Source organism: Equus quagga, chromosome 14, assembly GCF_021613505.1.
Source record: "Equus quagga isolate Etosha38 chromosome 14, UCLA_HA_Equagga_1.0, whole genome shotgun sequence".
NCBI lineage: Eukaryota > Metazoa > Chordata > Mammalia > Perissodactyla > Equidae > Equus > Equus quagga.
In genome coordinates, this window is record NC_060280.1 from 55,624,239 (window position 1) to 55,639,221 (window position 14,983).

Sequence of the window (14,983 nt, forward strand, 5' to 3'; positions counted from 1 at the left end):
AGAGAAGCTCCTTTCAGGGAGAAACTGGAGACTTGGTTTTTACTGTTGAAGAAAGCCGGGAGGAGATGGTGGAGGATGTGACCACCAGCTCTTTTAGGCTCCTGGGAAGATCCCAGTCAGCTTCCGGGTACAGGCTGATCAGAGGCCTGAACTTCAGGAAGCATCTGAGAAAGCATATCTTCAAATCCTTTCCAGGGAGAAACTGGGAGATGGGTATTTTTGCCTGCTCCCTCTGTGCTGAGGAGAGTAGAGGGGAGTTACAAGAGGTGCTTGTGTACCCATTTGGAAACAGCTTTTTTTTCATGTTTAATATGGTCCTGTGGGACTCTTGAATGCTGAGCATCATGGGCTATCAGAACTAAGTGATTCGAGGACCCAGCCCTCTGGCAGCAGCCATAAAAGTTCAGGTGCTAGATATGTGGGCAAGCTATTTCCAGGGAGATGCTGGCAACTTGGTTTTATTGTTGGAGCAATAGAGAGGGAGAAGGTGGGGGAAATGCTCACTGGCTCTGTCTGTTTCCCAAGAGGATCCTAGTCAGTTCGAAAATGAAGGCTGTTTAGAAGCTGGACCCTCAGGCAGTAGCTGAGACAGTATGCAGTCAAACCCCTTCCAGGAAAAACTGGAGGTGGTTGATTTTTCCTGCTCCGTCTGTGCTGAGCCTAGGAGGGCATGGCCGTGGGGAGTGCTCATGCCTCTATTTAACAGCTGCTTCTTTGTTTGCATGGTCCTTTGGAACTTGTGAATGCAAATTCCTTTGGAGCTAGGTGACTTGGGAGCCTGCCCCTCTTGAGGCAGCCTGAAAAGTTGAAGTACTATATGTGTGGCTCAAACCCTTTCCTCCTCAGGGAGAAGCTGAGAGTTGGGGGTTCCCGATAATTGTAAGGTTCTGTGCCAGTGGTAGGGTTTATGGTGAGAGTGGGTCTCAGCCTTTCCTACCCATTTCTCATTCGCTGATGTGTGGGAGTCACTCAGTGAGCTCCTGGATTTCTCTCAGCGGGAATTGCTCCCTGTGTAGGTAGATATTTGGTGTGTCTGTGGAAGGGGGGAAAGTCAGGAGCCTCCTTGTCTCCACTGTGGTGACATCACTCCCCTGGGGTGAGTGTTACTCACTTGCGCCAAGATGTGTTAAGTGCACAGACCCCTTTTCCATCTGGTTCTTGGACTAGATCCTTAAGGAAAGACTAGGCCTCAGGCATGTCCTCCTCCAAGCAAACCGGTCCCTCCTTCTTGGCCTTCCCCTTTGCCTTTTTGTTTTCATTACTTTGTGAGTGGTTCCTGGCAAAGGGAACAGTAAGTTATTCCATTCTCCGTTGTGGTGATCGTTACTCTTTCTCTCTAGAGGGCACCAGTCCTCTTCCCCAGGGCCTCCTTTCCATCTCCTGTTTCCTCGGTGTTTTAGGCTCCTACTTCCTTTCTGAGCGCTGTCCTGGAGAAAAGCTGCCATGAGCTGGGCCCAAGTCTCATCTGCTGGGTTTGAGCCCTTCTTCAATAGGTTAGCAACCTCCTTTCGAGTCTTGAGATGGTCAGGAATATAAATTTCCTGGTCTTTAGTCACTTTACGTAATGCTTTAGTTGGCTAAGCCCAAGGGTTGGGGTCTTGCTGTTCCTCTTGGGAGAAGCTAGAATGACACTATTCTCAACAGTAGAACCAAGCGAGACAGCAACAGCTGCATGCCAGTTGTTTACAAAGGCACCTCCCCCAGTTGTGTTTAGGGAGCTAGTTTCAGCCTGCTGTCTCTGCCTTATAGGTGCATTTGCCTGCTGTAGTAGACCCCAGGGCAAGGATTTCCTCTGTTTTCATAGTACCCAGATCACCGGCCCAGCGGAGAGCACCTCCTCCCTCTATAGTCCATTATTGGGTCAGGGGCAGCCCACCCTTGTCTAGAGGCATGCACTCCTTATCTTTTCCTATTCAGGCCCAGAGGTTTTACAATGTCTGGCCTCTGCCTGGTGGCAGACCTCCTTTCCCAGGCATCTCGGTGACTCTGACGTCAAAAGTCGGTTCCAGTGGACTGGGTTCACTCAAATACAGGCCCTGCCACTTAGCCAGGCTAACGATGCACAGGAGGAGACCACGAAAAATATAGGGTGGAATGCATCACAGAGTAATGCAGAGGCATTTCAAATTTGAGTCCCAATCACACGAGACTCTTCAGGATCATCTTGTCAGTTGATTGACATTTTCACTGGGTGTGCCAATATCTTATATCCTGATCACAAAATCCCATCCTGGTTGCTAATTGTAGAGAGTGAGTTTAAGGGATTTGGGGGCTGATCAAGGAAAAAATTATGACCATGAGGTGGCAGTAGCACATACAAGCTTGATTTGGTTTACTTTGGCAGATTTGCATTTAGGGGGAGTCCCTCATAGCAGGAAACTCTCCAGAGGCCACAGGGAAGGTGATGGCTACCTAGAAGAGGAGAAGGCCAAGGGAATTCCCAGGGGACAGGGGGTCAGAGAGGGAGCTTATGTATCTAGGTGACGTCTTTCAGCAGCACAGTGAGGAGTCTCTGGGCCAGAGAACTTGGAAGGGTAGCAGTGGTTTGGGGTGCTTATGGCTTGGGGTTTATCTTGTCTGTTGTTGGCAGATGTTGGATGAGGTTTGCAGGCTATGTAAAACAGGCTGGCTCTAAATGGCTAAAAATCTGTTTGGGATATTTCTAAAATAATTGGATGTGCAAAAATTTTAGTTTGGTGCCAGTGGGCTTTTGGGCTAACGTGTCTCAGCCTTCAGTGAAGAAATAAACCACTCAGGGACCAACACACAGAAGCTGTGTTTGGCTCCTTTCTGTAACACTACCTACCTGACAGGATGTTTGCGAGGGTTAAATATGAATACGTGTGAAGTGCTTAGCACATTATGCGTTGTGTAGTAAGGATATAACAAATGTTATAATTGTTGTTATGTTACCATACTCTGTCTAAATGGAGCTTATGAAAGAGAAATAAGAAGAAAACAAACACCAAAACTGAATAAAAAGTAGTAAGTTGGTAGCTCTTACTAGTTATTAAAGGACAACTAAAGAAGAAAGAATAAATGAAGTATGCTGTTCATTATCAGAATTTTAGTTTTTTCCAGCTGGAGGCAATGTGTTCTGGGTGTTGATTTGTGAATTTGCCACCTAGATGCAAATTCAGAAAGACATGAATTTTCTCTGAAAAATTTATTCAGCTATTTCCTATGGGTTTCAGACTTTCTCAAAAATGATTTTCTCCTTATTTCTCTCTAATTCTTTGTTAGTGAAAGACACTCATAAAGAGTCCACACAGCAACCGTGGTTTCTCCGTGAAATTGTTGATTATGCAGAACATTTGGCATTTTATTGTGAAATAACCATACTTCATTATACCAAATGAATGGTGATTTGCTAAATCTCTTGCCCAGAAAACTGTACCACAGTCTGACTATTCTACAAATAGACAGCTAGCTAAGTATGCCCTGCATCAAATTTTGAGGATAAAAGAAAAATTTCATGGCACATCAAAAATAAATCCTAAGTATTAGTATTGTCCTATTGCTTGAGAAGTTTGCTATCTGGAGTTTAAAGAAACACATTCAGAAAGAGATTTTGTTAGAATTCAAAGAAAGTTATTTCTAATCCTTTGAGTTTCTCACACTTGTCTATTATTTACTGGATCCTACAAGGTTTTTAGAAGTTGTCAGGTAATAATGTGCTATACCCAGCTCGGTCTCTAACTTCCTGTCCTCTTCCAGGAAATTCCTATTTCTTGATAACTCATTTCATGCTCACAAATGAATCCACCTAGTATTTTCCAACTTCTTGGAATTAGACTTTCTGTCTTTCCAAGATTACCTGGCTCAGTGGCCACTCCAGGGATGAGCAGTTTCCCAGTAAAGCCTTGGGCTTTCAGCTTCCCTGAAAAGTATCTAAGACCAATGCAGGCCTATGTGAGGCCTCTCTCCTAGAAAATGGAGTCAAGGGAGACATCTCCCATCTGAAGACAGATGGTACACGATTTAAAACAGGATTTTTATCATTTAACCTTTCCAAGCTTGTTGCCTCATCTGTAAAACTGAAATACTAATGATGTCAGAATATCTTGAATGCGGATGATATATGTTAGCTCCCCTGTCTCCACAAGGATTGGTCATTGTAAACAAAGAATACACTCTGGCTCTTTTAGGAAGGAAAAAGGGAATTTTCAGAAGACATTAGATAGTCGTGAAATACATTGGAGGGTTAGAGAAACAAGCGCGAAGCTCAGCCGAGGTTTCAGAATGGACACTCAGAACCACACTCCAGAAAAGGCATGATGACAGAACTTCCCTGCTGTTGCTACTCTTACTTGTTCACTGGACGGCAGGAACTTGACTTTGCTGCAACTGCGAGGATGTCAACTTTACTGTTCCCCCAAAGCTGTTCCCCTATGCTGTCATCTGTGTCATCAAAATCATGTTCCACTCAAACCTTTTTCTTTAGATTATTCACTTCCAAATTGAAGCCCTGCATAGGTACTTATGACATGTGAAACCTAGGTCTCAGGCCTTCATCCTGCAAGTGTGCTGAGGGCAAAGTGTTCTGGATTCTACCTTGTGAAGAGGGGGCTGTCAGAGAGGTTATTACCAAAATGTAGGAAGGGGAGTCAAAAGATGTTGGATTCTTTCATACTGCTTTTCCTTAGGTCTAATAACAGGAATACTTTCTATTCTTTTGTTTACATTTACTAAGTACTTAGCAATGGGCTAAGTGAGACTACAAGGATCCCTGCTTTGCAGATGAGCAAGTAGAAGCACAAAGAGACCAGATAGCTTGCCTTTGGTGGGTAAGTGGCAGAACCAGGACTTGGACCTCTGCCTATGTGACTCCAAACTCTGGATGAGAAATCCCCATATGATGCTGTCTCACAAATCTAAAGGCTCTTCCACTGTATTTCAATGCTGTTTCCTTTTCTTAAATCTCACCCTAAGAGCTGCTAAGCCCTATTAAATCTCTGCTAGTGCTACTTATTCAAAGCTAAGCCCCGCCAGCAGCCCCCCCTGCAGAAGAGTTTGGGAAAATGGGTCAGAGAAGCACAGAGACTCATCTGAGGCCCTAGTGTGCAGGTTTGAAGAAAACCACACTGGTGTCATAGACTTCACTTGAGATGCTTTAAAATGTATAGAAGAATGTAAACACCTTCCTATGTTTCCCATCCTTTTTACACGCAGTGTTGAGCATTGGCAGGGAACACAGTGCAGTGAAAAGAATGTGTGGCCATCATTCCGACTTGATTTCAAATCCTTGTCTCTAACTGGCAGTGTCAGATTCCAGAAATGATTTAACCATGTTTTCTCATCTGTAAAATGCACCTTACTTTCAGAGTTACGGTAAATAAGGAACATGTGCTGATATTTTGATCCTTTCCCTCCCCTATGCATCTCAGCCCATTTCCTAGAACACAGAGTCCGAGACAGAGCTGATCTGCCAACACTTTATTAAAACCCCAGGGATGCAAGAGTGAGAGTGAAAGGGAAGTGAGGCAGGAAAGGAGGGAAAACAAATACAGGAGATGTGTCATCCAGCTGGCCAGGGCTGCTCAAAAACACACTGCTGGCTACTTGGCCCTGCAGAGCATTTCCAGAGAGGCCTGCTGGAGTCACTGAACCTCTCAGAACAGTCTGTCCAGGAAAAGAACAGCAAACAGTTTGCCAGCTTGATTCTTCCCACCTCCTGTTGCATATTGATCAAAATCTGCTCCCTGAAACATTAGCTGCCCTGTACCTCCGGGATGTGTGATGTGGTTCCTCTGGGCAGCTGCTGGAGAAGCCAAGGCGGAACCTAGATGCGGGACATGCTGAGTCTTCTCCCTTGTTGGGCATCCTTGAGACAATGCCAAAGTCCAGCTTTTGCTTTGGAATGGGGGATGTGCAGAGACAATAATGGCAGGAGGTGAAGTGACAGTGTCAGTGTTTGTTTTATGCTCATAGGAATAATGTGAGCCGCCATTGACTTGCTCTGGCAGGAAAGTGAAGTACATGGCTGAAGTCTAGAGGACAGGCAGCGCTGAGCACATCAGGGGGCTGCAAACTGGGTCAAATACGCTGCCTGCAGGGGATTAGCCATCTTACAAGCAATGGTGGAAAGCAGCACTGATCCCACCATTGAAGCCGAAAACCCTTTTCTAGTCGTTCCTCTTGTTAGGGGGCAGCAAGTCTGTGTTCTGGGCTATGCTTACGAGATGCACCCACTCTGGATTTTGACTTAGGAGCTAGTGATTTCAAGAGGCAGGGACTGCCTAGAAGCTAGTCTGGTGAGAAGAGGCAGCATGAGAAGCTATATCGACTTCCGGTGGCCATAATATCAGGTGTCCAGCATCAGTGGTATCTGCACCCAGTGGTGGCAGTATCTTCATGGGATAAACAATTTTGTTGTGAGATTTTGGATGTCATTTCTAGCATTTCCACACTCCACATCTAGTCCTCCCAGCCTTCCTGGAGATCCTGTCAGCTACTTATATCATCGAATATATTGCTTTTATGTTTAAATCAGTCAGAGTTCTTGTTTCTAAAAACCCGGCCTGACACAATGATGACAGAAGGATGTATATGAATGACAGAGTAATATGTTTAAAATATTAACCATTTTTTCCCATTTGCTCTAGTCCCTGTTCAGGCATCTACGTCATTGTATGCCTGCCTTTTCTGGGAAGGGACATGCATGATAGGATGAAAACAAAGGCGATCAAAAAGACAATTTCTGGCCTCCAAAGGCTGGTGACCTTGGGGAGGGTAGCAACAAATCTCCAGCAGACAAAATATTTGGGACATATCACAGGAATGAGAGAGGTGAGTTTCTCTTCTCCTTCAGGCTCCTACACAGGAAAATTATTTCCCCAGGGTGGGGAGAGGAAGAAAATATGAGAAACCCTCAAGCCACCTGAGGTGATATTTCTGCCACCTCCAGAGAATGAACTCTTAAAGCAGATATTAACCAGTTACATGAGAAAAATAAAGACTTATCTGTACCTGAGTTTGTGGCCTCAAATTTATTCATGTTACATGTGTAACAACAAAACAAGTCACACAGAAAACTCCCCCAACACTGGCATAAGCTTAGCATAAAATGGGTGCTCGGTGAACAGCATTATTTTTGTTTTATTTATGTCTAGTTAAAATGGAGAAATGTGTGCTCTACTCTGCTAGTTAGCAAAGGAAATCTAGGTGCCTGGGGCAGTGGTGCATTCTGCAGGGACAGGAAGTCCACGCTGCTCAGAGATCTTGGAGTCGCAAAGGCTCACTAAGTGCATTAAATCAATAATGTGCGTGGATGGGGGAGGAAAACAACAACTCTCTGCTGAACATCCCATCCCTTTTGTCTTATGTGTTCGTACTAGATAACCACACAGGCATCTGCTGCTGTAACCAGTTTCGCATTCACTAATTTGGAGGTAAGCGTTCATGGAGCCTTTAGGGAGAAACCTATAAAAAAACCTATAAACTCGTTCTGGGGATCTATTCATTCTCTGAGGAGAAGCCCAGTCTGACCCAAAAGTTCATGTGATCCAGGAAGACATGTGCTTCTGAGATGGGGAGAACAGGCCCTGTTTTGTTCCTCACTGCAGATTTGACTTCATATTCAAATATTCATTTAGACAAGGTTATTGTAAAATTGTTAATAAATACAAAGGTAAGATGCTTAAGTTTGGCATAAAGTAAGCTGTGAGTGTTGGCGTCTGTGCCCTGATGTGAGCTATTGCCTCGAATTTAAGGAGCACTGATACTTTACGTTCAGGCAATGAAGTTGGGTATTCTTTCCCTTTTTTTTTTTTAAGGATAGGTGAACTTTATCCATCTTACAAAGAATTTTTTTTCCCTATGGAGAAAAGAATATTTCCTTTAAAGATAGAAGGGATGTTCGATGATTTTATGGTACCATGGCTAATTATCTTAGGTATGACCATGTTATTGCAGTTATGTGTGAGGACTTCTTGAGGAGATGCAAACTGAAGTAGTCATGAAGTTTCGTGCTGTCTGCAAGTTATTTTCAAGTGTTTCAACAAGGAAAAATGCATAGCAAGAGGGAAAAAGATAAATAGGGCAAGTGATAATTCTTGAATATAGGCAGAGGATACATGCGCATTCATTGTACTATTCTTCCAAGTTTGAACTTATTACTACACTAAAGACTTTTTAGAGGTATTTAATTGAAGTAAAGGAAGTTGTGGGATATCACACATAATTATCTTGCAATTCAGCATTACAAAGCTTCTGGAACTTTTGACCTTCTGGTCATATTAGGAGACCCAACTTTTCACCAGAGGATGGATCCGTAATAGTATTAGCTACTGCATATTGATACTTATGGTGCACCAGGCCTGTGCTAAGCACTTCTATAAATATCTCATTTAATCTCCACAAGTACCCTAAGCATATCAGTCAAAACCCCTACTAACTCCAAAAGGAGATGATATCTGCCCCATTTTATAGGTGAGCAAAAATCCAATTTGGCTAGGTAGATTGGCAGGGCCAATAACCCACTTTCGCCTTAATTCCAAAGCCAGTATGTTACATAGCCTTTGATTCAACAACCAGAAAAGGGATAATGGTTATCACAAAATATGTTAAGTGAACAAGGATATTTCAGTGCATGTCTTAAGATAGTGAAATAAAAAGACCAAAACATCTACACAATGAAGGCAATAGACAGTGTGTGTGAGAGCCTTGCAAGCATCAGCGGAGGGTGATTAGACTGAGAAGGAGGGCTAGGAATATAGAGATGTATATACTTATATGTATACACACATATAAATCAATTATACATATATGTGTATATATCTTCATATGTGTATCTTTAGCTCCTTGTTTCTATAAGTTAGACACGGCTGGCTTAAACATGGTATTGATCCTGTCAATTCTTGAATAAATGTGAGAAAGACCAGAATAAATATAATAGACTCATGAGTATGATTCCAAGATGAATGAATTCCTCAGTATGCTGGTGTGGCCTTGTAGGGTGCTTGCTTGGCAATGGGAGGTTAAGAAAAACTTAGCTCAGAAATATTTTATTTCCATGTCTTTATCTTTGGAAGATCACTAATAACTGACAAACATAAGTTAGCTGACTCCCTTTTGGTAATGAAAGAAGGAAATATTCTTCAGTTTACATAGTAGAGTATAATACAGTTTCAATAGTTAGCAAAAATGGCAAAAATGTTATTTTCTTTGTCATTTTACCTTAAATTACTTTAATTTAATTCAATTTTTAGGCCATTTTTTTGTTATTCCAGTTTAATCTTGACTCTGTAATTGGAGTTTTATTCTTTTTAGGACATAGCGAGTCCTAAAAACACGAATTTTGCAATGGACCATTCGGAGTAATGAGAAGTGGGGCAACTCTTACTTCTATCTCTTCATTTCTGAACCCGTGTATTCTTTCCATTGAAGACATGGTATGATACAAACGTCTTCGTTTCAATGCGTATACTGTGTATGGGAGATGACTCTCATCCTTGCAGAATATTGCCTCCAAAATGGCACTGCAGTTATGCTTTCCACAGGAGGTCTCCATGGTGGCCAGTTTCTGGCTGGTAGGGTATATGATACAACCAGTGAATCCCATGACTATGGGCTCACTCTTGCACTTTCTTTGCTGTGAATTGGGTCCTCTGGTCTATTGTCATATGTAATGTTATTCAGGACGCCATGCCATTCCACAAGCCTTAGGACTGTGGTACTGGCTAAGGCCCAAAGGGCAGGAAAGACAAAACTATAACTGAAATAAATTCATTCTTCTCTTATGTGAACAAACTACTGGCTTTCTCAAGCATTGAATGGGCCACTAAGTGGCCACAAACTGGTTCATTGTTCTCTTTGAGTAATAGTAGCATATTGAGGACTCAGTGTTAGTGTCTGTTGCTTGCAGCTTGGGTGTTAGGCAGCAGTAGTAATTAGATAAGATTGAGTAGGCAGGAGTTCATGCTGTTGGACCCATGTGTAATTTCCACTTCTGCCACCATTGCCACTTTATTCACGTGCTCATTGTCTTATCAGTGGTATTGCTAACGATGGAGGAAGACATCAATTGGCTGAAACATTTTGTCTACTTGGTCATTTAGTGCCTCTTCCATTGTCAGTGCTCTCTGGTAGGCATTAACATGTGATACAAAGACCTCCACACTTTCCACCTAGTCCTGTATGTCCATCCACATTTGACTACCCCAGAACACTTTGTCCCATGTCTTCCAGTTCTTTTCCTTTCAGGTCCCTGACCAGCAGGCCAAGATATTTGCCACTTGCCCATGAGTTAATATATATTCTAACCTTGGACCGTTTCTCTTTCCCCATAAAGTAGATGACCAGATGTACCACTAAAGGTTCTACCCAGCAGGAGGATTTTTTCATACTATGGTCTTCCAAATACACCCCTGAATCTTGCACCTGCTTATCAAGCCTACATATTTGTAAACTAACATCAGACTTTTTGTTTCTCCTTCTGTTGGTTTCATGGGATGTCCCATATAGCCATAGGGATAAGCCATGAGAAGGATGCTGGAGAAACAGTGATGGGTGCTGTGGGAATATGGACTACTAGTGGTATTCATGCTTGATCTGAGGTGTACTTCTTTTATATTAAGATGGATTTTTGGTGAGTCTGCTCAACTTTTGATTTGGTTGGTTTGACAGGATCCAGTTCAAGATAGTCAGTTCCAGCTTCATGGGCACTTGGTCTCCCATAGTTAGGTTCTCTGCCTCTATCAGGTTCCAAGAATCACAATGCCTGGTGGATGTTTTGGGGTTCTAGAGGCAGCATAGAGTTGAGGGAATCAGTGGTGGGAAACCCCCATGGGAAAGTCACAGAACAAATCTCTGGGGCTCTGGAATAAAACCATGCCACTTTCAGGAAAAAATTATACACATTTTGAGAAAAACAGCTCCTGGTATGCTACTGGGCTAGGAACACCAGTAGAATGTGGAATAGCAGAGGCAATAATGCGTCTTCTTGACTTGTTCCTGTTCTTAAAGGGCAAATGTTCAATATTTCACCACTGAGTATGTGTCCTGTAGGTTTTTTGTAGAGCAATTAAAGGTAGTACCTGTGGCCTGCCTGATGGCTCAGTGGTTAAGTGTGCACATTCCGCTTCGGCGGCCCGGGGTGTCACCGCTTGTCAAGCCATGCTGTGGTAGGCGTCCCACATATAAAGTAGAGGAAGATGGGCATGGATGTTAGCTCAGGGCCAGTCTTCCTCAGGAAAAAGAGGAGGATTGGCAGCATATGTTAGCTCAGGGCTAATCTTTCTCAAAAAAAAAAAAGGTAGTTCCTTTTTTTCTTCATTTGCTAAGAGTTTTTAAAATTATTAATTAATCTTGATTTCAGTCAAATGCTTTTTTGGCATCTATTGAAATGTTCTTTTCTTCCTTAATATGTTAATATGAAGAATTTCAACAATTTATTTTTAATATTAAATCACAGTCATGCATTTCTTGGATAATTCTTACTTGGTTATGAAGTATTATCCATTTTGTATGATTATTGGTTTTGATTGAACACTTCGTTTAGGATAAACACATGTTTATCCATGTTCTTAGGTCCTATGAGCCTGCACTCTGTCCTTGTCAGGTTTCTGTCTCTTAGTTCGCAGATCCCCTTTCCGATCACTTTGTGGTACTGGAGCTCAGACTCTGCAGGCTGCGTATGGGACAACGCTGTTCTGGAGATTCTGCTCTGGGGTGCCATCTTTCTTCTCTGTTGACTGCTGTTTCTGTGTTGTCCCACAAGCATATTCCAAAACCACTAGCCTCAAAATGTTTAGCTTGAGTAATGAATTAGGAGTGATGATCCCACTTTTTCTATTTTCTAGAATTATTCTGGTAAGATTAAAATATTTGTTTCTTGAGTGTGTGTTAATCTTCAGTGTTGAGGGCATTTGAATCTGAAACTTTCTTGTGAAAAGATGTTGTACTACTGACTCACTTTCTCTAATCACTTTCTATAATTGTCTTATCATTATGAGACAATTCAAGTATTTTGTTTCTTGAGTTGATTTTCATGAGTTATGTGTTGATTTATTGAGTTGTATTATTGTATGTATTGTATTATTGAGTTGTATGTGTTGAGATATTGAGTTATGTGTTGATGAGTTATGTATGTGATTTTCATGATTTCTGGTTTTTTATTTAATCTACTTTTCAAATTTACTGGCATAAAGTTGTTAATAATATCCTTTTACTATCTTTTCTATATTTGCAGAAGTTAATGTAATGTTTTCTTTTTCACTGGTCCAGACTGGTTAGTTTTATCTTGTTTACTTTTAAGAGGCTCTTTACCTGTTCAGGAATTTTTAATGACACATAAGATGTTTCACAGCTATACCAATTTGCATGATACCTAATGCCTTTGTAGAATGTAATTGAACTCTGTCCACACTTGGAATTTAGAGACAGATTGACTTGTTTTATGCCCTGTGGGCCTTATAAGAAGTTGGATCAAAGACAGAGACAGTAGGACACAGAATGTAGAAGAAATATGTCAAAGTTTCAAAGTAGGCTGGCTGAGCTCAGAATGATGAAGAAACTAGTAGGTCCATGAATTAGTCAAGCTCTAGTCAGGCTCACAGAAACTATACCACTAGCTTGAGGAGGGGAAATTTACTATAAAGAATTATTAATTAGGCAAAAGATGGTTAACGTTAAAAAGGTAGGAAAAAATTAAGGCATAATAAAGATAGCAACTGCAGAAAGCAGCTACCACCCATAAGGCTGAGCGAAAAGTGAGTAAAGAAGGAACTTAGAAAGACAGGGGAGGGCCCTGCAACGCTGAGATTCAGACCGTTCAGCAAAGGATATGGCTGGTGCAGAAACATGCCACCAGCTGCTCTAGGAAAGAAGAAACTTGTTGGAGGTCCCTCAGTGCAGAAATGCAAAAGCCATTACTGCTTCTTTGAATTCTGCTGGGACCAGCTCATGATGATCCACTTACTGCCACAGAAAACATAAAACGAGGAAAAAGAAAAGCGCTTTCTTTCTCCCGCAGCCAGGCGCTCTCCCTTTAGTGACCCCTATTGACAGAGCCTGACATGGACCTAAGTGGCCAAGGAGAAATGTAATTTGCAGTCTGAGCTTCAGAGTTGCGAAGCAGAGCAAGAAAAGGGTGGGTTTTGGAGTTGAGAGGCAATAACCTAAAAACTAGCACATTTCACATGCAGTTTAAAGCTGTGCCTTACTAACCATCTACTTGGTTCCACAACCCTCCGATCCTGGACTGTTTGTGCAATCTGGGAATAAGAACACTATCAGATAAGAAACCAAAACCAAAACCAAAACAAAACGGTGTGACAAGAGATCTGAAATCTCCTGAAGTAAACACTTTTGGAAAACGTGGTCGCACAAAGCACGAATGACCCTTCTGCCAGAAAAGGGGACTATTGAGCATTAGGGATTTGTATGATGGGCAGCTATGAGAACAGCACAGTGCCACGGAAAAATGTGTGGTTTAGAAGAGGTTGTCAGTGGTTTGAGAAGATATCTGTGGGACCACAAGGCAATAGCAGTCAGTAGAGCAGAAAGATGGCAGCCCAGAGCAGAGAGACTGCAGACAGCAGGCGGCAGCTCTGATCTGCCGTGAGACCACATCCCAGAGTGCAAATCCACCCTGGGTTCACTCACACACCAAAGGTACTGATTCCATCCTGCAACGTTAAGGAGCAGCAAACATATTGCTTTTTCCCTCCATATGTTGTCTAACCTGCTCTGAGCCCTCCTCCCACACTGGGCTATGGTAAATTCAATTCCAGTTACTTCTTTAGTTTTCCTTTCGGTGAGGTCTTAAATGATGACTGTCAGCCGCATGGCCAATACCTTCCACTTTGGGCCTTGTATGGCAACCATGGGAGTATGCCACTCAGATCTCCCTCCAAGAGAGAACCTGATGCAAGGAGGATAGTTAGCGGATAGTCTCCAGCCGCTGCACCATCAGAATCCAGTCCCATGTTCACACCAGTGTCTCACTCTCCTCAGGCTACTCCCAGCCAATGACTGAGCACGGCAGGGGTACTGGAGCTGGGCCATTCCTGCCCAGTGCTGGACTCTCAGATGGACAGCCTGTGCTCTGGGGCTCCCTATTGGCCTAGATAAGACTTCCTTAGAGTTGTAGTCTGAGGCTCTTCTCACCCAATCCTCCTTCAATTCCTTTTCCCCCTCTCACATCAGACCCAAATCACAGTCTGAGGCTCTCCCAATTTACCCCTCTCCCTCTCTCCTTTATCTTTTACGAGATAAACTTATACTTTTAAGTCCATCTTGGTGTCTGTGCTCTGGAGGGTCTGAACTGCCATACCCTGCGATATAAAATTTGTTAGGAATACTGCCCAATCCTCGCACCTCACCTTTTCCTGGAACCGTCCTTCAAAGATGCAAGCGGTTCAGACCCCACATCATAAAGCTTGACTACAATCTTTTACTGAGGGAAGAAATTATAGTGCAACAGTGAAAACAGAAATCAAACTGATGTCTCATTAAATCATATTGCCAAACAGGCAAATACAGTGTGTACTAGAAAAACTGGCAATATATATTAAGACATATTAACCAAGGTTATTTACATTTTCATGTGGAAATGGGAAAAGAAATAAAAGAGACCATGGAAGTAAGAAAGTATTGCTCACAGCCAGCTGTTGAATTTGTGGTCTTGGAGACTCTCTTTCTCTAACAAAATTTAATTTTAAATTGAAGAGATGCAAAGAATAAAGAACAAAATAAATGCTAATAGTTGGTCTGAGTCTTGTTATAACTTGCAGATGATGTCATTCTGGCAATAACAAAAGAAGTGCCAACATTTGAAATATATGATTATTCTTGGAACAGAAAACAATAAAACAAAGGACAAAGTCACATAAAGTAGAGACAAAAGGAAAAATAAATGGTACTGAAGATATAAAAGTGGAGAATGATCCAGTAAGAGTGATTGGTATTTACTTCAAAAGGTACAAAGTAACTGAAAAATGGGAAAAAATATTAAATGGGTATGTGTAGGAGTACATTTATT